Here is a 27,966-nt window from a genome sequence, read left to right as displayed (position 1 = left end):
ACTTCAAGAGTAGAGGTCGTGCTCTACCTCCTTGAGGCTGGAGGATACATCAACTATTTGGGGTTATTCTTCATGGGAGACTTCTCTCTTCTCCCCAGTTTATTTATTTATTCAATCATTTTTTTTTTAGTCAGTATGGTCTCATGGATATTTATTTTAGCTTTGAGTTTTAATCCAGTATTACATTTTTATTTTTCTTGCACAAATTGTCCAGCTTTGACCACTCGGGGTTCTTCCGTTGGCTCCTGTGTCTCTTTGACTTACCCCCCATCACTGTGGGTGGTTATTATTATTATTTTTAAGCATTTCCTGACTTTCTGGCACTGGAAGATGCCCCAAGTCCATCTTGCATATTCCTGTCCAGAATAAGCTACTTCTCTAAGGAGCTCTGGTCGCTTTTATTGGAGAATGGTATTAGAAACCAAGATCTAGGTGCTGGGTGTGTTCACTGCTTCTGGGGTGTCGCTGCTTCTAGGTGTGCTCAGCTGGCAGAGTGAGGAGATGGGTGTGTGTACACTAAGCCAGGCACTACACGTATCAACACATATTTTCACATGCAACTACCTGTATCTATATTAAGGTCAGCATGAGTTCATACCGGTATCTCCAAGTGTAACCCACTACTTCCTGGGTCATTTTCACCTCACCTCTTTGCTTATGGCACTCAAACAGTGAGAAAACCTGCGGTCCAGAGAGCATTAGGTTCCCCTTCTGTAAAGCACAGGGCTTAGAAGAAGGGGGGGCCATCCATGCTGCTTCCAGCACTAACCCCCTAGGACACCAAGATAAAACAAACACAAATAAGCAGTTCATTAACCCAGATCCTATTTTTCCATTTGAACACAGCAGGTTTTTCCTAATGGATCTTAAACATATACTCTGGAAGGGCCTTTTACCTTTTCCAGGGATTATGTTGCAATCTAAACAAATATGTAAGGAACAAAAAACAGCCATGATGACGTGAACATTTAGTGTAGCCTGCGGAGGCCCTGGGCTATTTGTCACCGTCCATGTGGATGGCACAGCCTCACTATGGGGTGATCACGCACCTCTCCTCTCCTCCCCCAAAGATCTTTGACCAAACAGGCCCCCTTTAATGGGGGAATCATTTAATGCACCAGAAAAGTTATGATCTGTGCTTCAGTGGGCCACCCAGGAGGCAACCCAGCTCTTAAAGATGTCAGCTGAGACGGGGAGACCTAGGGGCAAGTTCAGAGGTGCCTTCAGTTCTTTTACAGGAATTCCTCACCACCGCCTGCCCATCCAAGGGTTGATAGTGTTGACAAATGCACTGGGCCAGGTCGCCGTTTTACAGCTATCCAAGTAACCCTGAGCCAATCAGAATAAACAATCACTATGAAAGTTGAATCCAGAACCGTCTTCATCGCCCTCCCCCCCCCGCCGCCCCTCTCCCCCCACCATGTGGAGTCCCTCTCTGACCCTTTCAGTGCCTCCTGCTCTGCTCCCCCCGTACCCTTACCCAGTGGCAGCCAGAGGGCAAATGAGCCATGAGCCTACCACCTTCCCCACCCAGACTTCAGCAGCGGGGGACAGGATCTGTGTGTGTCTCATCACCAGGTAGGCTGAGGATGTGGGCTCTGGGGCAGGTGCCCAGGAGGCAGCCTCTGTGGAACTTGGGTTCTCTAAGGCTCAGCCTTCTCATCTGTGAATTGGAGGCAATAATACCCCCAACTCAGAGGTAGGGCTACTATTTCCATTTTAGAGATGAGGATTCTGCACACTAAAATTTGATGAGCGTTGCTTTAATTATTGGCAAGTCTTCCTTTCTTCCTTGCTTCCTTCCATCCTTCCTTCCATCTATCCATCCAATTATCACTTAGTACCTCCGCGATGTGAGGCTCTGTATGGAGTCCTTAGGAATACAACAGTGATCTTTCTGGAAGTCTTCGCTCATCATGGTGGGGAAAGAGAATCAACTAAATACCTACGTTTTGGCCCAGTCAGATGAAGGGTGGTAACAGAGGCAATGGGGACCCAGGGGAGGGAGGGCCCGTTTTCCTGCAGGGTAGGGTGAGTGACAGAGGGGCAGAGGGAGGTGGGCGGGAGAAGCACATTGGGGTGGGCTTGTGTGCCAGCTTGCTGAGTTGGGACCCAACCTGCCAGCAGGAAACTCTGGTGCATGCCTTAGCAAGTGAAACTAAATTTGAAGAGTGAAAAAGAAACAGAAGAAAAATGACTTTCTCTCCCTCGGAAACTGTGGCCGCGTTTCATAATCCTGAGGGCTTGGAATAGGTTAAACTTGCTTTCCCTAATGGAGTGTGGCAGCAACAATGTAGCGCTTATCTGGAAATCTTCCATCTGAAGACAGGCAGATGCTGTGCTCCTTCCTCTCCAAGGCGGAAGTTATTTATCCACCTAAACCTTGACGTCAGTATTGAATCGTTCAAGGAATTCAGGGCTGGTACCCCTGGAATGATCTGGGTAATTAATAATTTGTTCCCAGGAGATGGCAGGGCTGATAGGATCTCACGTGATGCGGAGATTTCTCCTTCCCTTCTCCTAGAACACGCCTCCCGCTGCCCCTCACTCTGGCCCACTGGGTTCTGGATGGTTCTATTTTTTCAGTCATGGTTCTGGGGGTCTCCTCGGGTGACCCTGTTCTCTGCTCCTCACAAGGACTGGCCTCCCCAGATAGTGTTAACTGGTCATTTCTTTAAACAGTTATTCAGGCCGGATTTCCTATTTTTCCTTCCCCCATTTCTGGCAGCTCGCCGGCCCGGCTGCACCCCCTGGCCTTCTGCCAGGTGTGTGCTACACGGGCCCAGGTGGGAGTCACCTGCTGGAGCTTCCCTCCTCCCATGAAAGTAGGTCCCCTGTGAACTGGCCATGGGAAATCTGCAGGTTCCACACAAAACCCAGGCACCTGGGTTCTCTTGAGGAACCGGGTGATCTGGGCATCCACATTTGGCAACAGTGGGCTGGAGCTGTGGGCCGTTGCTGCCTTCGGGGGGCTTGTTTTGCCTGCCTGCTTGAAGCTGAGTGAGGGAAGGGGGCCCTCACCTCCCTGGTTTCCATCCATGCTGGACCCACCGCATCCCAGGCCTCGCGGGTCACTGACATGGAGCAGAAAATGTGCACACATCAGGTGCACATCTGGGTCAGATTGAGACGATCCCACCATCCCCACCGGATCATGGCTGTTTGCAGAACTAAGGCTGGGGGTCCTGCAGGAACTGCGGAGAGTGCGGGCAGGGGGCGATTTGGCAGAGACAGAGGGAAAGCTGGAGCTTGTGGAAGGGCACTCATCCTCACTCGGGACCTAGGACAGGCCGGAGGAGGAAGGTCTGAGCTTACAGGGGTTCCCCAATGTGATCTCGTCAGCTGGGGCAATGGGCACCTTTGCAGATGGTGGACCAGCCAGAGGGATCTCTCCTCACTCTGGAACCTGTTCAGACCTCAGCACACCCTAGGGAGCCCCATGGTGCCCTCCAGCTGGCAGGAGAGGCCCATGGCAGTGAATTTCAGTGATGGGGAGACTAAGAAACATGGCTATTTCTTGCCCCTCTGAGCTGTGGCCTGAGATTCTCACTGGCTCCGTGGGACCCTGGAGCCCCGGGCACGAGGGCACTTTCTCCTGCTCTGTGTGGCCTGCAGCCTCTGGATCAGCATACTTCTGGGCAGGGGGCCATTGCCTGATTCACCAACTGGGGCAGTAGCAATTTTGCATTTCAATCTGACCCCCGTCCCCGAGACAGATGAGGACACTGGTCTCAGAGGCCCCCCCCGGGTCACCCACTGGGATTCGGACCCCAGGTCAAGCCAGGCCTGAATCTCACCCACTCCCAGTTGGCCACTGCTATGACCATTTGTTCCATTTTGTCTGCACAGAGCAGAGGCTGGTCATCCCTGTGTCCTTAGCCAGTGCCTGGCCGGGCCCGTCTGAGAGTCACACCTGTTCTTCTCTCTGCCTGGAATGCCCTCCCCACCCACTCACCTGGCCGGATCTTCTTGTCTCAGCCTAAGTACCCCCATCCCTGCCCTCTTAGGCCTTTTGTTTTGCTTTTTAAATAAATGGAATTTTTTAAATGAAAAAGCAAAATCAGAATTATGCCTTTTGTGATAAAAGCCATTCCCCCTTCAATTAAGTATAATTACACAAAGGTATGGTATTACCCAATAAGGCTGAGATTGGATATAAACAGTCTGGGTTTGGACCTCTATAACTGCTCAGCACCAGGCCCTGTGGGCCATCACAGGCCTTTGTTTCAGGTGTGTCCACTCTAGCCAGGGAGGCAGGCCTGTCCGGGGGACCCTCTCTAAGAGGATAGACTCGTCCACTGCATGTCTAGTCGCTGAGTCAAATGAATGAAGTAAAGGGAACAGCGAGGTCATGGGCTCAGTCCTGCTGCTCCAGCTGGATGACCTTGGGCAGTGGGCCGCTGGACTCCTGAAGCCTCAGTTTGCTCATCTGAAAAATGGGCGTGACCACAGCGCCTCTCCCATGGGGCTGATATGAGTGTCCGGTGGGATCACAGCCACACTGGGCATGGCAAGGGCTCAGGAAGCAGCTATTTTGAATATCCTCAGGGTTGTTACAATTAATAGTGCACGTGGGGAAGGAGGAAGCAGGCCTCAGGGGAGCCCCCATTGTCACGGGTTTATCACCGGGCTGCAGGGCCTCGGGGATGGCCCCAAGGGAACCACAGGGACATTTGCCAAGGGGCTCCTGGGGTCCAGGAAAGCAGAAGGGAAATGCTGCCTTGGCCTTTTTGACCTCTGCGCGTCTCCCCCTCCCCACTCAGCTCCGTGGAAGTCGGGGCCAGGCTTCCTCTGCTGTGCTTTCCATTGTCTTTAGGACCGCTGCCACCCTCTCTCTCTGTGTCTGTCTCTCTCTGTGTCCCCACCTGCTCACCGGGACCAGGGCCCACCCTCTAAGAAACGAAAGGGTGCGATGAAATACCAGGAGTTTTCTCCAGCAGGGGGAGGTGACCCCGTCTCTACCTGCTGGGGTCCCGCGTGGGCTCTCAGCTGGTCTGGGGAAATGCAGGGAACCCACTGTCTGGGGTTTCAGCGTGGCCCAGCCTTGGACCCCCTCTGGGTGCTCCCCCAAGGCCACGGCCCGGATACGGCTGGAGCTGGGGGTGAGGTCATCCGTGGTGTATCTCATGCTGACCGGATGTGGGCCGGACCTCAGCGGGAAGGAAGGAAGCTGTAACTGAGCCTGGCCGTGCCCAGCCCTGGCTTCTACACACTGCAGCCCAGCGCCTCCCACCCCCGTCCGTGGAGGAAGCAGGGTGGTCAAGGCCATCGCCGCTCAGGTCAGACGTGGCCACATTCAAATCCCAGCTGCACCGCTCAGCGGCAGCGTGGCCTTGGCCGTTCCTGGGCTCTCTGAGCCTTAGTTTCCTCCTGGGGTGGCGGGGGCAGAGCTAGAACTTGCTGCATTGGTTGCTGGGATGACGAACAGGGGTGCAGCACGGACAGGGTTTAGGAGGCAGCCTGGCACCGGCCACGCTCCAAAGCAGGAGCTGTCCCATCCCCGCTGGGGGAATAAGGAAACGGAGGCGCAGAGAGTTTGAGGGGTGAAGGCGGCCTGTGCCGGGCAATGGGTGGGGAAGGCTTCCGAGGATGAGCTCCGCTCAGTGTGAGCAAAGGCGCGTGGGAGACAGAGATGGAAACCCAGCACTGAGGTCACGCAGCTCCAGCCTCAAGAAGCTGGTAACGGTCTGCGGGCCCCTTGGCCATCTCCCCTTGCCTTCAAACCCTGCCTGTTCACGCGTCCCAGGCTCCACTTGGTTTCCAGCGCCATGGAGGAGGGGGGTCCATCCCCGAGTGCCCACCACGCCTGGGAAGCCTGCCCCTTCCCTGTGGACGGGCTTTCCCGTGTGATGGTTCACTGCCGGGTCCCCAGACCCAGGTACTCAGCCCTCATCAGGAGCCTCAGACGGGCTGAGAATGAATGAGTGAACGAATGAATGAACGAACGAACAAGCTCACACAGCAGGACCTTTCTGTCCTTCCTTATGGGACGTGAGCTTGTCGAAGCCAAATCCACGTCAGAGCCTCGGGGAAACAGAATAAATTAGTTCACCTGGGGAACATTTGTTGCGGGAACAAGACGAGGAACAGAAACGGTGCCCGTGTGGCCAGAGCAGGCTGAGCGAGGGGAGAAGGCAGCCCGGAGGCCTCGGCAAGGTTTGGGCATTTTCAAAGGACAGCGGGATGTTCCTACTGGGGGTGCACGCGTCTGGACACAAGCCGGGGTGTCCTCTCGCAGTTAGAAAGTCACCTGCCTCTTTCTACCCGTTAGCCACAGCTTTGGGGGAGCGTGACCTTCGTTCCATGGCAGGGCCCACGAGGGTGCCTTCATCCTGCCTCCAGACGAACCCCGGGAGAGGGAGGAGGGGGAGAGACCGTATGTGATCTCCTATTGATTCCCTCGCTAAAGCCCCATTTACAAAAAGGTGTTAAAAATTAATGTACAAAACCTTAAACTCTCAGCTTGGCAGCTGAAGGACACATGCAGATGCACTTTGTCACGGTGACAGATTCAGGGGCGTTCATTTCTTACGGGGAGAACATCATTTGAATGAAGACAGCAGCCATCAGTTAAATAAATAGTCATGTAGTTTCAAGGACCAGCCGGGCTCAGAACACCGCCTGGCCGCTCCCTCCCGGGCTTTGCTGGCTCCTGAACTTTGATGTGTGTGCGGTTCCCTCAGAGGCCAGGAGATGGGGGGCCATCCCTGGAGGGAGGAGGAATTCCATCTCATCCGCAGACTTCAGAGCTGGTCATGGAAGTTTTCAAATTCAAACTCATTTTAAAACAATTATAAAATATGTGTTCATGATAGTGCAAAAGCAAATTAATCATGATGGGAGGAAATACAATTTAAAAGAAAAAATGTTCCCCCCTCCTTCACCCTGATGTTACATTTTTCTGGAAGTTTTCCTTATATATTCACCCGTGTGTGTGTCTATCTTATATTTTAACAACTACAGTGGAGCCTCTTGTGTGCTGGTTGCCACTAGCTTTTCTCCTCTGGATTAACTGGGACCTCTTCCCATATGAGCCCAGGGAGGCGGAGGCCCTACCTTGGTCACTAGCTCGGCACCTGTTTTGAAGTAGCCCCCAGGAAATATTTGCGTCGAGTGGAGGAATACAGGTGAGCCTCCCTGTTGGCCGGCTGTGGGGTTCTCATGGTGTGACACCCCCTCACGGGTCTCAGGGACCTAGGAGCCGGAGGTGAGGGCTGTAAGAAATCCTGCTCTGAAAGCCCCTTGCTTCTTAGACGCACGAACCAATGAATCAGGAGGGTAAATTCCTGGAACCGGAGTCCCCAAATCAAAGGGGCCAAGTGGTTAATTCTGATGGATATTGTCAAATAGCTGACCCGTCCGAGGAGATAGCTGGTCCTTGGCTCTTGGCACGGTTCTGGGTTTTTCCCGAAGTCTTGTACGTTCTTTCCGCCTGACACTCTCAGGCCCAGAGACACAGCACGGTGGAGATGGAGGCCTCTGGAGCCGCTGCTCTTCTGGCTACCGCCGACCGTGCCTCTGTACTAACTTCAAGGATTGTTTTGAGGCCCCATGGGCAGCCGCTAAGTGAGGCCACCCCTCCCGATGGTCCACTCCTCTTTGAAGTGGTTTCAAGTCCCAGAGATGAGGTGATCTGATCAATTATAGGCAAACAGCGGCCCAGAGAGGCCAAGCGACTTGCCCAAGGTCACACAGCTCGTCAGGTTCCCAGGGGGAGCTCCACCACTTCTGCTTTTTGCTTTAAGCCCCAGATGTCTTTGTTTCTTCCTCTATAAAATGAGGACCGTGTTATGGCTCTGGAGCCAGACAGCCTGGGTTTGAATCCTCACCTGCTTACTCTGGGTGAGCCCCTTTACCTGTGTGTGCGCCTGCGGAGGTCACAGGTGAGGGGCCTAATGGGGTGAGCTCCTCCCTGGGCCGATGCAAGGGAGACTCTGCTGCTGGGTGGCTGTGGCCCGGGCCCCGGGTTGGGGCTGAGCTGGGTCAGTGCCTCCTGCAGCTGCTGGCCCTTCCTCCAGATCCGGCACCGAGGGTGCCCAGGTGACAGAGGAGAGCTGACTCTCCGTGGGAGCTACAGGTCAATCCAGGCCCCGACGCGGTGCTGACCACAAAGACCTCGGCGTTGAGCAATGTGATCACCGTCTTGTGACTCACCCACTACGTCTGACCTTTGGATTCAAAGAATAATTAATGGGGCACTTTGGATGGGGCTTGGAGTGTCAAGCTTTTAATTAATACACCGGCCGCCCTGAATATATTTAGCTGGGCCATTCTGCCCGGTCCATCCAATTACCCAGACTCATTATACAACTTGATTGCGTTTTCCATTACTCAGTGATCTTGCTAAATGGGTGGCCAGGCTGCAGACGGGCAGCCAGCACCAGTATTGATTAGAGGACACAGTTTATTACCCGATGGAGGCGATGCTCGGGGCCGTAAATCTCACGCAGGACACAGCGTCTCTGCAGCCTCCAGGTGGGGATGGAATTGTGTTTGGATGAAGCATTTCAGCCATTGACCCTCCTTTCAAACTTTCCCCGCGTCCTGCCTTTTGTTTAAGTGAATTGCCTTTCCGCTGCCAACTCTCCCTGTAAGTACACTCAGGGACCCCCTCCTGCTTTAATAGCAGAAATGGATACAGGGCATTCTTCATCTGTCCCTGGGCTCCAGAATGACACAAAGCGTTAAGCTTGCCAGGAGCGCCTGGGGGATCAGCCACAGGAAGATGCTGAGCCTCCTTTTATTCTCAGCGGCTTAAGGATGGGTCCTGTACCAGCCCCGCCATCTCCTGCCTTGCATGGCCCTGGGGAGAAGGTGGGCTCTCACCCTTGGTGTGGGAGAAGCAGCAGTGCGTTCAGCTGGCGGCCCCAGGAACTTGTTTCTAAGGTTGTGATTGCAATCCCAAGGGGAGAAACACGCTTCCCTCCATAGAATCAAGAGTATTCTTTCATAGACCATAAGCTTCTTTAATTTATATCACCCCTTCAGAGCTGGATCAATCTGTTTTCCTAATCTGAAACAGAGTACAGCAGGGGGGAAAAGGAAAAAAAAAAAAGAAGATGAAGCAATGTTTGGGCTGTTTCTTCTACGTAAAAGCTAGTGAATGCCGAGTACATGCCAAGCACTTCACATTTGTCATCTCCAGTCCTCAGACAACCTAGGAAGTTAGTGCTTGGGTCAAATTTTTTTACTTTTACTTTTTGGATGAATTGAGACTTACAGAAGAGTTGCAAAAATAGGATTCCTGTAGACCCTTCAGCCAGCTTTCCCTTGTGTTGACAGCAAAAAGTGTTTTTAATTAGCGAGCTCTAAGAGAAAGCAGAGGCCCAGAGAGGTTAAGGAACCTGCACTAGGTCACACAGCAATGGTGGGATATGAGCATGAATCTGGGTTCAGCTTTGCCTGTGACACCCCAGCTGCCTGTAAGTATGAACAGCCAAAGGGCTTAAAAAGAAGGAGCAGGGGCTTGTCATGCAACTACAGAATCCAGGAGCAGATCCGTAGGTCCCTGCAAAAGGCTATGTCTGATGCCTAAGAGCCGAAATGAAGACAGAGCTTCATTTATATCTGAGACGGACTTTGCTTTGCAAAGGCCTGGAGGAGACTTGAATTCCTACAGGGTAGGAGGGATAACAAGCACCACACCGACCGGTGGCCAGGGTCCTCCCTCCCTTATTTAGACTTTATTAGCCTTGTTCTGTGGACCCCAAACTCTCCCCAAGGCTCTGCTTCCTGACCACCTCACAGGAGCCAATCAACAGCCAGAACATCTAATTGGGCTTGTGTTGACACTTCTTTTGGCAATCCAGTGGTACAATTAGCAACAATTAACCTTGAGAATAAATGAACCACCACAAAAGAAAAAGTTTCTCTTTTGCCAAGCACAGCAGACACCCTTTCAACAAACACCATTCTGATTTTCTGGACACTCCTAATGAGAAAAAGAGCTGCCGGTGGTTTAAATAAATAGACCGATGGGTCAAAAATAAATCCCATTAGTAAACACAGTAACTGATGCCAGGCTTGGCACTCAGCACTCTGCATGGACTTAGCTCTCTGAATCCCCTCTAAAATCTGGTAAAATCGACACTGTTAGGCCCTTAAGAAAAAAATTGTTTCTAAAAAAATTTATTTTATTGAAGTATAGTCGATTTCCAATATTAATTTCTGCTGTACAGCAAAGTGATTCAGTTATACATATATTTCATATTCTTTTCCATTATGGTTTATTTCAGGATATTGACTATAGCTCCCTGTGCTATACATTAGGACCTTGTTGTTTATGAAAAACAACTTTTTAATTTTGAAATAGACAGGAAATTGCAAACAAAGAACAGAGAGGTCTCATGTACACTTCACCCAGCTTGATGACATCTTATGTGACAATAGCACAGTTTCAAAAGCAGGAACATTGACACTGGTTCCATCTGCAGCCCTTATTCAGAGATCACGGGTTTTGCGTGCACCGTGTGTGTGTGTGTGTGTGTGTGTGTGTGTGTGTAGTTCTATTCAGTTTTGTCACTCTGATCTCCTTTTCATAGATGAGGAAACCAAACTGTAGAGAGGCTGAACGGACTGGCCCAAGATGACAGGGCTTGTAAGTGGCCAAGCCAGGCAACATCAAGGTCAGATGCCTGCGCACCCCACCTGCCCCTCTAGGCTTTCCAGTACCCCACTCTCTGGGAACATGATTAATATGTTGAAACTTGACTTGTGGATGAATTTAGCCCTTGAATAACCGACACAGCTGGTGGTAAAAATGTCTTCTTACCAGTTTATCTCCTCTAAAGATGATACGTGATGAGTAGAGATTTAAAAAAAAAAAAAAAAAGTGTGGTGCAAGTATCTTCCTGTCTGGGCATGGCCTTGATGTGAGTGAATGGGTGGAGAGTCGCGGAGAAGGGGCGGTTTGACAAGGTGTCTCCAGTCTGGTGGTGTGGACAAAAGTGACCAGGGACAGCCAGGGTTGGGGGAGACCCACTGGCAAATGGAAACCCACCTCCCACGAGCCGGGGGCAGGCGAGGCCCCAACACACACACCAGAGGGAAGGTATCTGCTCACTTCCAAGGACCGCAAATTAATAACAAATTGCAAAACTAACATGCCCTAGCGACTTGCCTTTGTTCTTGGAGCTGTTAGGAATTTAAAAGGTCATCGAGCTACAATAAATAATGACACCCCCTCCCAGAAAAATAGCTTATTTTGTGCTTGAGAGATAGGGTTTTATTTTGGAGGGGGGTGGGGGGGTGTTTTAATGGCTCTGGGGAGGGGGTTTGAAACATCTCCTTCCTTCTGGGAGGCAGTGGGAGTGGAAACTTACTGCAGGTTAAATTAAAAAAAAAAATCAATGGCATTTCAGGTGATTGTGAATTAAGGGCTATTTGCTGAGGCTTAAAGGGGATTAAGGTTAAAGCCTGTGGTTGATCAATGGGCCATTACTGCTGTGCTGGAGGGAGGGGAGAGCACGCTGCAGCCTTGGGGGCAGGGGCTGCCAGAGGGGAGGGGGCAGCTCTGACTGCACCCCTTTGAACATCAAAAGTATGCGATGTGTCGGCACGCGTCAGACTAGAGGAGCCAGGGCTCCAGTGCATGAGGGAAGCGGTTTGCTGGTTCACTGGCCCCTTGAAGACGCCCACACTTTGCCCTCCCGGACCTCACCCACCAGGGAGGAAATGAGAACGGCTCTCCATCCAGATCTTGCGCAGACAAAGCCAGAGGTGCAGCCCCGAGGCCACCTCCATGCCAATCAATCCTGGGGCTGTAATAACTACAATTTTCTGATTTGAAGGCAAAACCAAATAACCCACAGGGGTAATTTGGGCCACATGCGGCCCTCTTCCTGAGAAGGAGCACAGATTGATTTTTCTTTCATAAGCCCAATTTTATGCGGCTCATCGACCCCCCTCCATCATTTCTGAGCTCTTTTCTTTCTTTCTGCTCAGGGCACAATTAACAGAGGCTCAGAAAGTTTCTTGCTTCTGATTTCTCGCCTTTGTTGGCACAGCTTCACTTTTGTGCAGAGGAAAGGCCGAGAAGCCAGCAGCCCCAGGCCTGTCTTGGGAGAGTCGCTGATCCTTGGGGGGTCTCAGTTCGCCCGTGTCCACCACCGAGGGGCCGGAGCCTGTAGAGGGGTCCACCTCTGCCTGAGCACCGAACTCTATAGAAACACTGACAGCCTGGCTCTGCCCGGGGGCCCTGACTCAGCATTTCCAGCAGTCAATGCCTCTCTGGCCCCCACATCTGTTCTTTACCCAGTGAACTTTAAAGTATAAACCCTGGCTCAGAACTCACCAGCAGCTCCCAACTCACTGAGAGTGAAACCAGGAGTTGGGACTGTGGCCCCAGGGTCCTCCCCCTGTCGTCTCTGCCTGCACCTGTGCCACTCTTTCCCTCTTTATTCTGTTAAGCCATTCTGGGCTTCATTCAGTTGGTGGTTCTCTCCAAAGTGGTTCTTACCCCAGGGCCTTTGCACATGCTGTTTCCTTTGCCCGGAATGCTCTGATCTGCCCATGGCCCACCCATCATGTTCTTCAATCCTCAGCTCCGTGGTCACTTCCCCAGGTCACACCGTTTCCCTTCCTATAGCATCGCCCCGTATCGTGGCCTGGAATTCTGTTCTGTTTACCTGCTCGTGTGTCTCCTGCCTCACTAGAACATGCCCTTTCATCCTTGCATCCGCACGCCTGGCCCCTTGTCTGGCACATAGTAGGTGTTCAAAAACTTCAGTGGAGGTCATGAATGAATGAATGCATTCTGTGATCAGACGAGTTTCGGAGGCCCCGGGACAGAGCCAAACACTCATTACAGGCCTTTTTCAGCTGTGACATTTCATGAGTCTGGGCTCATCTTTCTTGAGCTCATTTTACACACGAGGGAGCAGAGGTCCCAGTAGGTTGATCGTCCTGGGAGGGTTCCCCCCGTAGCTATTAGTGGGGTCCCCTCTCCACCCTGGGGGCACCCTCCAGGCGGTTTTGGGTTTGGAAAGAAGGTAGATGGTGCCACGTGGGCTCTGAGCCTGGCAAAAAGGCCCTCGGGGTCAATGGGACCACCTGGCCTTGTCAGTGACCGAGGCCCGTCACTTTCAGTGAGGAGTTGAAACTGGCACCAAGAGCTCAGTTCCGGCGAGAGGCGTGCGGCTCCCAAGGTAGAAAGAGAGTCGTTTTGAGGCCACTGACATCTTCCAGGTGCTTCCCCGGCTCTTAATCCTTCATAAAGAGCTGCCCATTAGCTCACCTCTGCGCACTGAAAATAGTGTAGGATCGCTTATCCCCTCTGGTGGGAGCCGTGCCCGGGAGGGCTCCAGGCTGGAAACTGAGCCCAGCCTTCCCTCCTCCAGGCCCGGAGCGGGGTCTGGGGACTCTGCAGGCTGGCAGAGTGTTTCCTGCAAGCCAGAGGCAGCCCATTCTATCGTAATGCCTAGCTCCACCGGAGGTGGTCTGCTGTGGTCTCCGTAAATCTCCCCTTCTCTTCCCCGACCGGCAGGAACGGCGGACCGAGAAAAAGGCCAGACGCGGACGCTGACACTTCGATTTATGCCCTCGCTTTCTCGCGTTCCAAGCTTTCCCTCTGTTTAGCTGCAGAGGTGGCCACAGAGCCCGGGTGCCCGCATTTTGGGCCCAGGAGTGCTTTCTCCAAGCTTCCAGCCAGCCGCAAGCTTGCCCCCTCAGCCCCACGTGGGGAGAGGCTCATGTCAGAGGGTATTTGGGGGCAAAGCCAGAGACCCAGCCCTTCACCCCCCTCCCCTGCCTGTGGGAAGATGCAAACAGGAACTTCCATCAGTGCTCAACGAGCAGGCAGTGCCCAGCCCGGCGGAAGCACGCCGGCCACCCATTAGTCGTTATGGAAACTCATTACCCCGAGAGGTCATTCAGCTGAAAATATAAACAATTTCCAAAAGGTTTTAGCGAAATTCGTGGGTGACAGCCATCATGGCATTATTTAGAGAGTAGCACGCACCGCTTCTGGAGCCGTGGACGAGGCCTACCTCCGATCAGGTGGGGACCTGCTCACCTGTACGTTTCTGCAGCCATCCCCCCACCCCCCCCGACCACAGCAGCCAGAGGCCGGGCACATGGCAGACCCTCCTAAAAGCCTCTGAGTCCAACAGTCCGAGGGCTACTCCACTGCTCTCAGCCAGGGCTCAGTAGGGAGAGAAAAGAGATGAGGCCGTAGTGCCCTCTGGTCTCCCCAGCAGGTTCCTCCTGCAAAGCGGAACAGAAAAGCATCACCTGTAATGAATGACGGTACTGTATGACAGTAATAATAGCTAGGTGCCAATAACGCAGCATTCAGTGTGATTATTGTTGCTGTATTGTGTTGTTTAATTGTGTTATTAATGACCAGTTGCTATTGACCTTAATTACTAAGTAGTAACACAGAGTACCAGTGTGAGCCACTGGTGTTTTGAGAGCTATAATCCTGATCGCAACCCTGCGAGGCAGGCACTGTTACCACCCTCAGTGTACAGACGGGCAAACGGTTATGCCCTCTAACCTCCTTTCGTTGCATTAAAAATATGCCTCGGGCCCTGTACCAAGCAGGATCGTCAAGTTCCCTAAAGCACCAGCTCGCTCTCTCTCACTTTTACCCAACATTCATTCAACAAGGATTTATGGAGCTCCTACTGCATGTTACATCTTGTTCTAGACGCTGGGGAGGAAGGGCAGGGCCTGTGTTTGGACTATGTTTTCTACTTGCTCATTTCTACTCACTGCCCAGAATCTACAGAGCATTTCTCCCAAGAAGGCTTTCCTGAACGTGCCAGCCAGAGGCAGGAGCCTCTTTGATGCCCCCCTAGATTCTGTGCTTCCCCGACCCCAGCATTTAGAGGTCTGGGGCAACTGCCCATTTTGCATCAGTCTTTCCTGTTTAAGGGCTGGGAACAGGATAGGCAGTCACTGAATATTTGTTGGATTTTATCACTAGGAAATGAGCTCCAGAAAAACTGGGTCTGTATTGTTCATCACTGTATCTCCTAGAACAGTGTCTGATCCCGAGTGGGTGCAAGATATATTTGTTGGATGGATGGATGGACAGGTAGATGAGTGGACGGGTAGATGGTTCTCCAGTGGTGTTTGAATAGATGGTTGGTTATTAGATGGATGGAAGGAAGGGCAAATAGACAAACAGATGCTTGGATGGATGGTCAGAGAGATGGTTGAATGGATGAATGTCTGGACAGTTGAATATATAGATAAACAAAATGTTGGTTATTAGGATAGAGAGTTGGATGATTAAATGGCTGATTCAAAATCTCAGCATTGATGAACAGAATGCTTTCCACTGGCTTGTTTCTTGAAAGAAAGAGAAAGAGAGAGATGGGTGGGTGGAGGAGAAGAGAGACCCCACCTTCCCTCACACACTGCAACCCCGGTCCCCTCTCGCTGACCTCTCCCATGCTTGTTTCCAGTCCCGATGTTGACAAGCCAAACCACAGAGAAAGCAGGATCCCCTGGCTCCCGTCCCGGGCCCAGCGCTCTACCCTCCGGTGTGCAGACAGCTCGACAGCGAATTCTGACCTCTGCCTGGATTTCCTCAGCTGGCTGGACATGAACTTGTTCTCAGAGCCGTGAAACTTGACATACGTTATCCGGAGACTTTCAACTCCCAAGTTTGCTCGGCCAAAACAAGCCATCTTTGTTTAATCTTTGGGGTTCTTTCCCATGGAAACGGCTGCTGCAACCATGGCCATTTGTACAGGCCTGGAGCCCACAGGGCTTCCCCCATCCCCCGACCCCCACCATCACCACCGAAGTCCCAAAGTCCCCTTGTAGTCCCAAAAGGAGCATCTATTCTGCTGCCATTTCAGTTGCATTTTTGGAAATCAAAAATAGGTGGTGATGAAGGGACAGACATCAAGGGTTGAGGGACCCTGAGTGGCCTCTTGGCAGTTCACGGTTGCCTCAATAGAAACGGAATAGCCCTGCCCGGGGGACAGCAGCCTCGAGGGGCAGAGGCTGATAAATTGCTACTTGCCCCCATGTCCTCAGCTTAGTTTCCTGGGAAATGCCACGCAACGTGGCTGCCCCAGGTGTTGGCGGGGGTGGGGTGGGTAGTCTTGACAGGGAGGGAGGGGAAGTCAGAGACTCTCTCCATGCAGACGTGTTCAGTGGACCCTCTAAAGCTGCAGCTTCCGGAAGGGGCAAGGACTCCGAGTGGTCCACAGGAAGAGTGTCCGGAAGTTCTGTTGGTTGTGTGAACCATTAGGAGGACATTCGTTCATTCATTCGTTCACTCAACAAATACCCGTTGAGCGCTGGGCTGGGCTCGGGGGCTCCCCTTGCCCTGTGAGCCCCTGATGTGCCTGCACTGCCATCCCTACCCCCATCCCATCTCTGACCTCCTTCCCTCCCACCCGAGCCCCTCGCTGCAGCCGCTGTGGCTCCTCCTCTGCAGGGGGCCCCCCACTCTTTCTACCCATCCCCCCACCCCGCTCTGAGTACCTAGGACTCCTTCTACATTGTTGCTTAAAATCTCTCTCCACCGTCTGGCTCCAAGGCGCCTGAAGACAGGGACTTGGTCTTGTGCCCAGCTGAGTCTCGGGTGCCATGCATGCAGTTGGAGCTTAATAAATGTTGACAGAGTGGATGAGTGCAGAGAAGGCGGCAGAATCAGCTCCCTGCCCTCATGGGCTTTATAGCACAGCAGGGAGACAGGCCTTGAACAGATATACAAAAACATAAATGTCCAACTAAAAATTATGACAAATGCTCCGCAGAGGAAGGGGTGGGGCCTCCTGAGGGAGGGTGTCCGGTTAGTGAGGTCTGCTGAGCCCTCTCCGGGCACGTGGCATTTGGATGGACGCTGAGTGGTGAGAGCGAGCCAGCCTTTCTTTTTTTTAAGCTTTTAAAAATTCAACGTTTATTCCTTTTAAAATGCTCAAGAGACTTTTAAAAGGTCCAAAGGTCTAAAGATAGCCAGGTTTCAGGTAAGATGAGAGGCAGGTGCTGAGTGTCACTATCTCTGTTGCTTAAGCCTAACTTTCCACCTGTTCAGTTCTGTACCTCCACGATTCTTCCACCTGGGGAGTGGTGAGCTCCTCTGGCTTTTGGCGGACTTCATCAAAAAGTACCACTCCGATAACGATGAGAAAAATAATGGCCGTAGCGATCACTGTCATGGCAAGGGAGAACGTTTTGTGATCCAGAGAGAAAGCTGCCATAGCAATTTCCAAAATCAAAATGATTAATCCAGTAAAGAATAAAAAGAATCGTCTGTAGACTCTGCATGAACACGTGCCTTGCGTTCTCCGCAGCACACGTACCCGGCCTGTGGCCCAAATCCGCTGCCAGGTACAAATTCCTAGGTCCACCCAAACTCACGTACTAAATATTCACAGCAGCATTTTCCCCAAGAGCTCAGGCCTGGAGCCGCCCAAGGGCCGGTCACCAGACATGGGACGGATGCGTCGTGGTCCATCCACGTGACGGAATCCTGCGTAAGTCACCATCGGCAACCTCGGTGACCTGGACGGATCCCACAGACACGGGGGTGAGAGGAGCCAGATATTTAAAAAGTCTGCTCTGAATGGTTCCACTTAACAATCTGCGGAGCAGGGAAAGTGGGGCGATGCTGGTGGGAGTCAGGGTCGTGGCCGCCCTTCCAAAGGGGGTGGTGACCGCAGGACAGCGACGTGGGCCTTCTGAGATCCGGTGGCTAGGTGTCACCGTCTGGGGGATAAGCGTGTGCCTCTGGGGAGCTGTGCCCCTCCCTGCACGGTTATACGAGAGGTTTGACGACGCAAGCCCCCGCTGCTACTCTGAGGAGAGCGGAGAGGTCACCAGGAGGCACCGAGAGGTTGTCCTGTGAGGCCAGAGCTGAGCTGCTCCTCCCGGACCCCTTGCTCAGGATCAGCCTCCCTCCCCTGCAGGGCTCCCTCCCTCCCGGGCTGGCCTTCCACTTCTCCGCCCAAAGCTCCCCCATCCCGACTGGCCACTGATAAATCCGACCCCTCTACAGCCAGGCCAGTCGGGGCGGGGATGGGGGGCTCCGCAGAAACCCGGCATCTGCCTGGATGGAACATCTCTGGCCTCGAGAGGCGGAGGCGAGCGCGACTGCTGACACGTGCGCGCTCCATATAGATTTAAGGCCCTGGCGAATGTGGGGAAGAAATTAAAAATTGCAGTTATTGAAGAAATCATTTTGGCTCCCAAGGAGCCTCTCGGGCTAATTTCTGAGCAAGAAGCAGCCGCCTGGAGCTGCGGACGGCCCCGCCCATCTGCGCCGGCCCCTCGGGTCTTGTTAGCGCGGGACCGGAGCCTCATTAAATTCCCAATTAGGTGTTCCGCCACCCAGCAGGTGTCTTCCGCTCAAACCGGAGGGGCCCCAGAAGCTGACATTATTATAGTCACAGTTTCTCATTTGGTGTTTACATTAGCTCTTCATTTGGGTGTCAGCAATTAGCACGTTGAAGACTTTCTGGAATCTGAGAGTCCTTCCAGAAGGCGGGGGTGGGAGGATGGGGGGCGGGGAGAAGGGCTGTCTCATGCCCCCAGGTTCACCGGGTCCCGCTTGGCTCACAGCCTTCCCTTGATCTCTCCTTCCATGCATTTTAACGTAGGTTTATATTTAGGGTGGACATTTTGAAAGAAAAGTTAGCATAATTTTTAATTTAGAATATCAGGAATCCAGTGTCCGCGTTCGATCTGTTATTGCTGTTGGCTGCTTGGTGAGCACATTACTGCTGGCGCCCCGTGGTTCTGGTCGCTGCAGCCCAGGGTGATGGCAAGAGAGCGGCCAGGTGGTCCTCAGTTGGACCAGCCAAGGCTGGGCTGGACCGGGCTGGGCTGGGCTGGTCTGCGGCTCACCTGGGCTCTGGTTTAGATGGAAGTTGGGACTGGAGCTTGGTGTCCACATAGCAGGTTTATTTCCCGTTAGAAGGGCGGCTCCACCGGGGTCCCCGAAGCACACGAATATTTTAAAAGGCTAAGAAAGAAAAAGTATAATCAAAACCCCCGTAGGGCTGAGGAAGTGGGAAGAGGGCACTGAAACAAAGGCAAAGAAGTGGACATAAGAGCAAATGAGAATCAATGGGCCAGAGCACAGAGACAGGATAGGAAACGCTCCTCGGTGTCTGGGGGGGCCCAGGGTGGGTTCTCCCCTACCCATGCAGACAGGCACACCTTTCTGGGACACACCTGTTGTCCAAGGCCAGCATAAACAGCCATATGTCCTTCAGGAGCCCTCGGCCCCAGAGCTTCACAGCCCTAAGCTCCTGCCGGAAACTTTCTTCCCAGGGGTCAGGACAAGGGGAGAAATCCAGCGCCACCTGCCTCTGCCCTCCCCCTGCTCTTTCCTAGCTGACATCCAGGAAGCCATACTAGAGTGATAAAGATATTTCGCTGCTGCATTTTTACTTGGGGAACACATTTTATTGTTTAAATCCGGGGATGAAAACAGTCGATAGATCGATGAAGGCGAAATGACCTTGTGGTTGAGAAAAAAGACCTCCGTATCTCAACCCCCTTCAGTAGCTGCCTTCACCTAAATGCTGATGATCATCCTTTTAATTGATTTACGCAGGCTCTCCCCGGTGTGTTTGCATTGCGTGGGGTGTTTGACATTTCACAGCCTCACCTCTCCAGCATGGGATCGAGGCTTAGCAAGCGTGCTTCCGGAGCAGACACTAAACATTATTTAGAGTTTGATCTTTAGCTGACACAGCGGGATCACACACAGCATCCTTAACTGATGGAGTAAAAATCGAATCCGGAAGAGTGTATGCCCCGGGAGACTCCTAAAACGGATTGCCACTAGGGTGCGGGCCAGTCAATCCATCAATCGGTAGTACTGAGCGTCCTGCCGCCCCCTCTCCCTCCCCGACATCAGTCCAGCCCTGAATTCCATGCTGTGAAGACCTCAGACGAGGACCAGCTGTCCAAAGAGGCGAGGCTCTCCCAGGTGTTGTGAGAGGCGCCCACTTTCAATGGTAAACCGTCCAGGACGTTCAACCAGTTCGGAATGCAGGGAGGCAGCGAATGAGAATCTGGGCAGACACGTGAGCAGAGGCCCCTGGAGGGATGGAGGCTTTGCGGAGTCAGAGGGTGTGGGCCGGGGGCAATGCGGTGTGTGGAAGTGACAGGCTGGGGACCTGGCTCTGCCGCTCTCCACCGTGTGAACTTGGCAGGTTCCCGCGGGACCACTCCGAAGCCTCCCATCTTCTTCTCCACATAAGGGAGCTTCTTTGGAATTGTCGGCAAGGGGGAGACGCAAGAGTTCGGGGGCAGAATAAGTAACCGTTCAGAAATAGAGATGTGGGGTCATGTCAAGACCAAACGTAACTGCTCCCCAGGGCTGTTTGGATCTGGAGGCCCAGCCCAGCTGGGTGCAGCTAGCACCTCAGTTTTGTAAGCCATTAAGCTAGTAATTTCATCAATCACCTGAGAGCTGATCCCACCCATCAGCCCACCAGGCGGGTCCAGGGTACCTGGCTTCCCATAAACAAAATTCCATCGCTTATTACACAGACCCTCCTGGGCCTCGACAGATCGCTCTGACAGGAATTCCAAGGCCGAGAAATGGCACACATAACTTTCTCCTTATTAGGCAAGAAAATATCCAGAAGCGTTCGTCTACACGGAACGATTCCGTACGTGTTCAACGCAGTGTCAAAATAGCTCTGAACTATTCTCGGCTTCCTTTGTGCTCCTAGCTGCTTGAGGGATGCTCTTTTCAAGTGTGTGCGTTTGGAGCCCAGGAGGACCCCCGCCACTAGGGTCTTGGCACGCAGAGTTAGTACAGATCAAAGGTACGAAACATTGATGAAGGAGTGGGGCTAGAAATCTGGCCTTGGGAAACGTGGCTCTTTTGCCCCCACTTTTTCGGTTTGACGTATATTTACATTCGGTAAAATGCTTCCATTTTAAGTTTACACTTTGTAAACTCTACTAGGTGTACACCCATGCGGCCAGCCTCCTGATCAAGACATAAGGCATTTCCTTCAACCCAGAAAGTCCCCCTCTCTCCTTCCAGGTGACTACCCCCCATCCCTCAACCCTGGCGACCCAAAGGCGACCAATGTTCTGATTGCTAGTACCATAGATTAATTCCGCCTGTTCTTGAACTTCATATAATTGGGCTGATACAGATATACGCAGTCACATCTGGCCTCTTTCACTCAGCATAATGCTTTTGAGAATCAGCTATGGTGTTGTCTACATCAGCAATTTGTTATTTTTATTCTTGTATGAATATATTTCATTGTGTGGATATACCTCAATCTGTATACTATTATCTACTATTGAGAGATAGTTGGGTTGTTTCCAATTTGGGGGCTGTCATCCATAAAGCTGCTCTAAACACTCTTGTACATGTGCTTTCATTCCTTTTGGGTAGATTCCGAGGAGTGGAATTGCTGCGTCATGTGATACCTCCTTGTTAAACTCTATCAGGAACTTTCCAAAAGTCCCAAAGTAGTCGTGCCTTTTCCCACCACCATCGGTGGTTTCTGAGAATTCCTGTTGCTCTACATCCTTGCCTCGGTTTTGATGGGCTTTTAAATGTTTGTTGTTCTCATGCATGTGGAATGGTATCTCATTGAGCTTTAATTTGCAGGAAAAAAAGGTGAGTTTGTAATTAGGCTTGGTTGCTTCCACCTGGGGTACTCCCTGGGAAAAGTTTAAAAACAAAAATTGATGGTCTGTCTGAGTTGGAATGAACGGAGAGTTGTGAGCATGATTTTCTCAGTAAACACAGCAGAAGTCCCTCTAGGACGGTAAGGGCCCTCAGGTGGCAGAGAGAGGAATGGCAGGGCCAGATGCCACCTGGAGCAACCCCCCGGGGGCAGGCATTCTTCCAAAGCCCTCCGATTCAGGATTACGCAGAGGATAAGGATCCCGTGGGGACAGGTCCTCTGTACTCGAATGACACTTCTTTCTCTTCAATGGCCTGTGTGTCAGGTTGCCCTGCCCACAGGGTCCAGGGCCAGATCCCCAGCCCAACTCCTGAGGATCTGAAGGCTGGAGTCATCACTCATGTACTCATTGGGTGGACATATTAACGGAAACAGGCTGCTGTGGACCACGATGGTGGCCCTTGGCCCTGAAGGATGCTGGCAGGTGCAGGGAAAGGTTACCATGATTGATGCCAGTCCAGCAGCATCGATTCACCCCCCCTGCAAGTGCCAGCTCCATCCTGAGAGACGGCCCTCAGCCAACCAGGGGCCTTTGCTATCTCACTCTTTGCAAACCCTGAAGCACAGGGAAAGGTCAGCCTGCTGGTCTCGCCTTGCTCAGGGCAGCCCCTTGGCGCGGCTGCAGGGCTCGGCAGACCGGACTTGCTCGTGGGCTCCCACAAAGGACATATGAAGCTGTATCCATACATTTAAAAATGATGATGAGGAGGAGGAGGGTGGTGACGATGACAACCTCCTCTTGATTGCTTACTACGATGCTCAACTCACTCCCTCAGTTAATTTTCACAGCCTCCAGGTGGGAAGATCCGTGTCCTGGGAGGGAGAGCTGAGCTACGGTTGAGGAACTTGCCCGAGAGCCCAGGAGGTTTAGGATTTGAACCTTGCAGAGCCTTTCCCATCCTGCCTTGCAGGGAAGCAGCGGGTCCCAGCTTTGCCCAAGCCCCACGTGCTTGTGCTTGCAGGGGTCAGAGAAACACAGCATTTTAATTAAGCATCGCTGGGGGTGGAACAGGTGAGGGAGGGGGTATGTTCTCACTGGATAGGCCAGGAAGGCCACCGGGAGGGGGAGGGAGTCAGCCGTGAAGGGGGGTTGGAGTTGCGTAGGGAAGGAGAGAGGTGTTTGGTGTGTGAGCGAGAGCAGGTGGAAAGATCCAGAGGTAGAACACGGTGCGTGTGTCTGACGGGGCTGCAGGCTCTAACGGTGGGGAAGGGAGCTGGGGGAGAGGATGACATCGGGGGAGTCTGGCCTGGCTAGGAGGTGCTGAGTGCCAGGCACAGGGGCCTGGACCACAGTGGGCGGGCAGGGGGAGCGCTCTTAGAGGTTCTGGAGCACAAACCCGCAGCATGGTTTAAGGAGAAAATGAAGACATTTCTCATGTGCTGTCATCATTAATTCCTTCCGCAGATGTTGGGTGAGCTCTAACGGGCACAAGACTCTGGGGATACCGTCATGATGGACAATCCCGGTCCCCTGGCCTCTTGGAGCTTATGTTCTAGGGGATGTAGATGATGCATAATTACACAGATGAGACAGAGAAGACTGGGTGGGGAGAGGCTGCTTGGCTGCCGTGGTCGAGGGAGAAGCATTTGAGAAAATGGCATTTGAGTTGGGACGGGGCTGTTGAGGAAGAGCCAGGCTCAAGAAAACCTGAGAGATGGTGACCCTGGCCAGGGGACAGCAAAGGCCATGGCCCCGCAGTGGGAAGAGCGCCAGCTCGCTGGGAGGTCTGGAACTCGCCCCTTGTCCCCCTTCACGTGACAGTCCTTAGGATTCTCTCCAGACAGCAAAACCCCCAATCCTATGTGTTCGAGTCTTGGGGATGCCGAGACAAAGATCTAGAAGATTCTGAACATTGAGTGGGTTTGAGGGAGGCTGTGACTCATGAGTCGATGAGGAGGATGGGAGGTGATCTGAGTTGGAGGAGCGGAGCAGGTGAGGACGTGCTGGTGTCATACAAGCGAGCACGGAGTGTGGACAGAGGTCCTGGGGGAGCTCAGAGGCTGCAAGGGGAGGCGAGGCTTCTGTGGAGCCGCTGAGATCCTGCGCCCCATGGCCCAGATCTACTTGTTCTGCTCTGACCTTTAAAAACAAACTCACGTCCAACACTCAGTGCAGAAGAGAAAGTCCCCCCATGTGGGTTCCAAGGGGCAGCTGGCAAAGCCACCACCTCCCAGTAAGACACGAGCCACACCCCCGTCTTGGTGGCCTTAGGAGCCAGGATCCTCCCCATTCTACAGATGAGGAAACCAAGTCCTAGACACCAGGAAGTGTAGCGGTGCAGCTGGCCGTCAAGCCGGGTCTGTCTGACTCTTAAGGCCATGATCAACTTTGCTCTGTTATGTAACATCAGTTCGCGCACAAACGTGCTAGGTGAGAGATGCTCGCCCCTGAAAAACTCCAAACGAGAACAGAAAGTACGAAGGAAGATCAGTCTCCATCCCCTCCCGGTTCCCCTCCCAGTTCTCCAGTCCCCCCTCCTCGAAGCAACAACAGATAACAATTTCTTGGACATCCTTCTAGGGCTATTGCATGCATATGCATATTCCATACATATTTATGCATAACGACCTTCTTTTTACTTTTTACGCAAACAGCTGCAGCTAACGTGCACTTTTCTGTGCCTCGCTTTTCTCAATTAACAAGCTATATGGGGGACAGTTCTGCATGAGTGCAGATGGACTTGACTCATTCTTGGGGTGGCTTGTGGAGTGGTGTGGGTGAGCCGTGATTTACAGAGCCATCCTGTACGCCCGTGTGTGTGTATGTGTAGAGCCATGCATCATCGCACTACATCTGTAGTTTCCGGCGTGTGAGAATGTCTTTCGGGCAAATTCCTAGAAGGGAGTTGCCGAGTCAAAGGGTTTGTCCATCTTTCATCCGAATGGATATCGCCAATGGTTGTGTTCAAGGGTGTCAGGTGTGCCCAGGCCAAGTAATTGCAGGATGTTGCCAAATTTTTTGATTTCGCCAATCTGATAGATGCCACATTTGCCTTGTTCTTGTTATGAGTGGGGCTGGGCGGTTTTTCATGTACTTTCAAAGCCAACAGCAATCTCCTTCCCTGTGGCTTCTCTGTTCGGGACTTTCAAGACACACCCTTGGCATTATCCTACCCTGCCCCTCAGACCCCTTGCATGGGACCATGAGGAGTGGTCTTGGGTCAGGGGCAGGCGAGGGACGTCTGGGTCTTGGACTCTAAGACGAACACTGCATCCAGTTCTCTGTGTGGTCTTGCAAAATACATGTGCCCACCTACGAATGCGGTTTCCTCCAGGAAGAAGGGTTTGGATCAGATAATCCTAAAAAGTCTATGAATCTCTGGTTATTGCACAGATGGTTGCGGCTGGCAGTTTGCTATCTACTCAGAAGGAAATGGATCTGAGCTTCAGGAGAAAGAATTTAATTTAGATACTGTGGAAAACTTCCTGATGTCTCAGGATATTAAACTCTGGAATGAATGATGATGGTCTGAGGCAGAATATTTCTGTAATACCGAGAACTTCAAAAACAAGATGACTCATTTGGCCTCGTGGGAAAAGTTTCGCTCGGCCTCTGAGATGGGCGTTTGGGGCAGCGTGAGGGTCATTTCAGGTCTCAGTGTGTGGTGAGTTTCATGTTTTCAGAGCCAGGTGCCACGCCGATCAGCAATGTTCATCCAATTACCTGTTTTGCCCTGGAGTTTGTGCATCACCCAATTTCATGACTAAGCTCGTTACACATGTTAGAAGCAGACACACTCTCAGGCCTCACTTAATCAATTCCTAAAATTAGCATTACTGAAAAAATGAACTGCGAGGGAAGCTGCTGATTTTAATCAATAGTTCAAGTGAGCATGGTGAAAGAATGCCAAAACTCAGCAAAACCACCTAGAAGTTTGGCAACATCACCCCTGGCCCGGGGAGAGGGGTGGGGCACAGTGTTCCGGATAAGTGAGCTTTTGGTTAAGGGGAGGCAGAAATCATTCTGAGCACCCAAACTCCTTCCTTGTCTACTCCTTTTTTTTTTTTAAAATAAATTTATTTAGTTATTTATTTATCTTTGCCTGCGTTGGGTCTTTGTTGCTGCGTGCAGGCTTTCTCTAGTTGCGTTGAGCCGGGGGCTACTCTCTTCTTTGTGGTGTGCGGGCTTCTCATTGCGGTGGCTTCTCTTGTTGCGGAGCATGGGCTCTAGGCGCGCGGGCTTCAGTAGTTGTGGTACACAGGTTCAGTAGTTGTGGCACGTGGGCTTCAGTAGTTGTGGCTCATGGGCTCTAGAGAGCAGGCTCAGTAGTTGTGGTGCACAGGCTCAGTAGTTGTGGCTCGCGGGCTGTAGAGTGCAGGCTCAGTAGTTGTGGCGCACAGGCTTAGTTGCTCCATGGCATGTGGGATCTTCCCGGACCAGGGCTCGAACCCGTGTCCCCTGCACTGGCAGGCGGATTCTTAACCACTGCGCCACCGGGGAAGCCCCCTTCCGTCTACTCCTAATGGACGTCATTACCCATCCTTTGCATGGGCTCCTGCCTTAGTTAACAGAACAAACTCAGCATCATTTGGTCTCTTCTTAATGACTCAGGGTCCTGTTTATCAATAACATCCATTGCTAATGCAGACAGCTGACCTCACGTTCTGCAGAAATCTAAAATATTAGTATTTTTACAAGCCTCTTGGGAGCTTGAATTGTCTACTATGACCTCCTTCTCAGTACATGGGAGCACCTTTCAGTATCCCCAAGAGGAACCTACACGACCTCCACCAGGAGACCCCAGTGTCTGGGAAACTCACGGGAGTCCTCCCTCTCCTCCTTCCCTTTTTCCCCTAATATTTATCAAGTGGCTCCCTCCCCCCAGGCGCTGTTCTTTGACCTCAGGAATCAGTGGCAAAGAAGGCAGATAGGGTCCCTGCCCTCAGGGAGCTTGACATCTATCGTGGTGACAGATATTAAACAGGTTCCAGCACAGCTAAACATACAAGGACAGATTGTCACAAGTGCCACCACGGAAACGCACAGGCCCAGGGTGAAGGCAACCAGCCAACAGGGATGCAGGAACCAGGGGACCGACACAGCAAGGTGGGTAGTCAGGAGGGTGGGGGAGATGTTCTGATGGGGGGGATCAGAGAGTTCCAGAGAAGACATTTCCCAGACCACAGGAGGAAGTTCTATTTATTAAGCGCCTACTGTGTGCCAGCGCTCGGCCAAGGATTTCACATGCACCACCAACTTGGGTTAGGTCCACACACCGCTGTGAGAGATTTCTGATGGAACGCGAGTGGAGACCTTTCATTTTCATTACTATGGGTTTATTGATCTTAGCAAGTATTAGAAAATGTTTCTGGGTCCTCCTATCTGGGATTTCATGGAGAGTATTGCTTAGGAGTAGGTTAAGTTTTGTGTTTTTTAAAAAAATATTTATTTATTTATTTATTTATTTGGTTGCATGGGGTCCTAGTTGCAGCAGGCGGGCTCCTTAATTGTGGCTCTCAGTCTCCTTAGTTGCAGCACGTGGGTTCCTTAGTTGTGGCATGGGAACTCTTAGTTGAGGCATGCATGTGGGATCTAGTTCCCTGACCAGGGATCGAACCTGGGCCCCCTGCACTGGCAGTGTGGAGTCTTATCCATGTGCCACCAGGGAAGTCCCAGGAGTAGGTTAAGTTTTAAAAAGTCAGTTGACCTACAGTTGATTTAAAGAAAAAATCCTATAAATGGTAGTGTGGGTGGGCTGAGGAAAGGGCTAAGGCCACAAAGGCAAGTGCATCAGGAGTCGCCGAGGCCCCAGCAGGTGCAGAGCATGTGGTTGCTAAGAGGCTGCAGCTTTCGGGCTGATTCAGAGCCGGAGCCGGGGGTCCCTGTGTCCCTGAGTCCCTCAGTCCCTGGGCTTTCTTCCTTCTCAGGGTGTTGGCACCAGTGCTCAGTTGAGACATGGCCAGCCCCTCCTCTGTGCCTCGGCCCCTCCGGCCCTCTGTCACCCCTCTCCGCTCCCTGGGCACTCCCCCCATGGCCGAGACAAGGGACCCCATGGGGACACACCCAGGAAGCACGAATGGCAGCAGGCAGGTGGGACACGGTAGGGAGCCCGAGCTCTGGGGTCAGGCCTGGGCTGAGATCCCAGACTCGCTCACCCCTAACCAAGGGGTCTCTGGCCAGGCCTGCCCCATTCCTGAGCTCCAGGCTTGCGCTCCGTGAAACGGGAGGTCACACCTGCCCCGCCTGCTCCCCGGCAGCTTTGGGGTCACTCTGTGACGTGAGCACAGATATGTCCACCTGGTCAGGGTGTACCCTTTCCTCACCAATCACAGTCATCCCCTCCTGGCCCGTGGGCCCCTCTCTTACTTGGCTGAGGACCTGGAAACTGGACAT

The sequence above is a fragment of the Balaenoptera musculus genome, chromosome 15 (genome assembly GCF_009873245.2).
Source record: "Balaenoptera musculus isolate JJ_BM4_2016_0621 chromosome 15, mBalMus1.pri.v3, whole genome shotgun sequence".
Classification (NCBI taxonomy): Eukaryota; Metazoa; Chordata; class Mammalia; order Artiodactyla; family Balaenopteridae; genus Balaenoptera; species Balaenoptera musculus.
Note: the sequence above shows the minus strand (reverse complement) of the source record.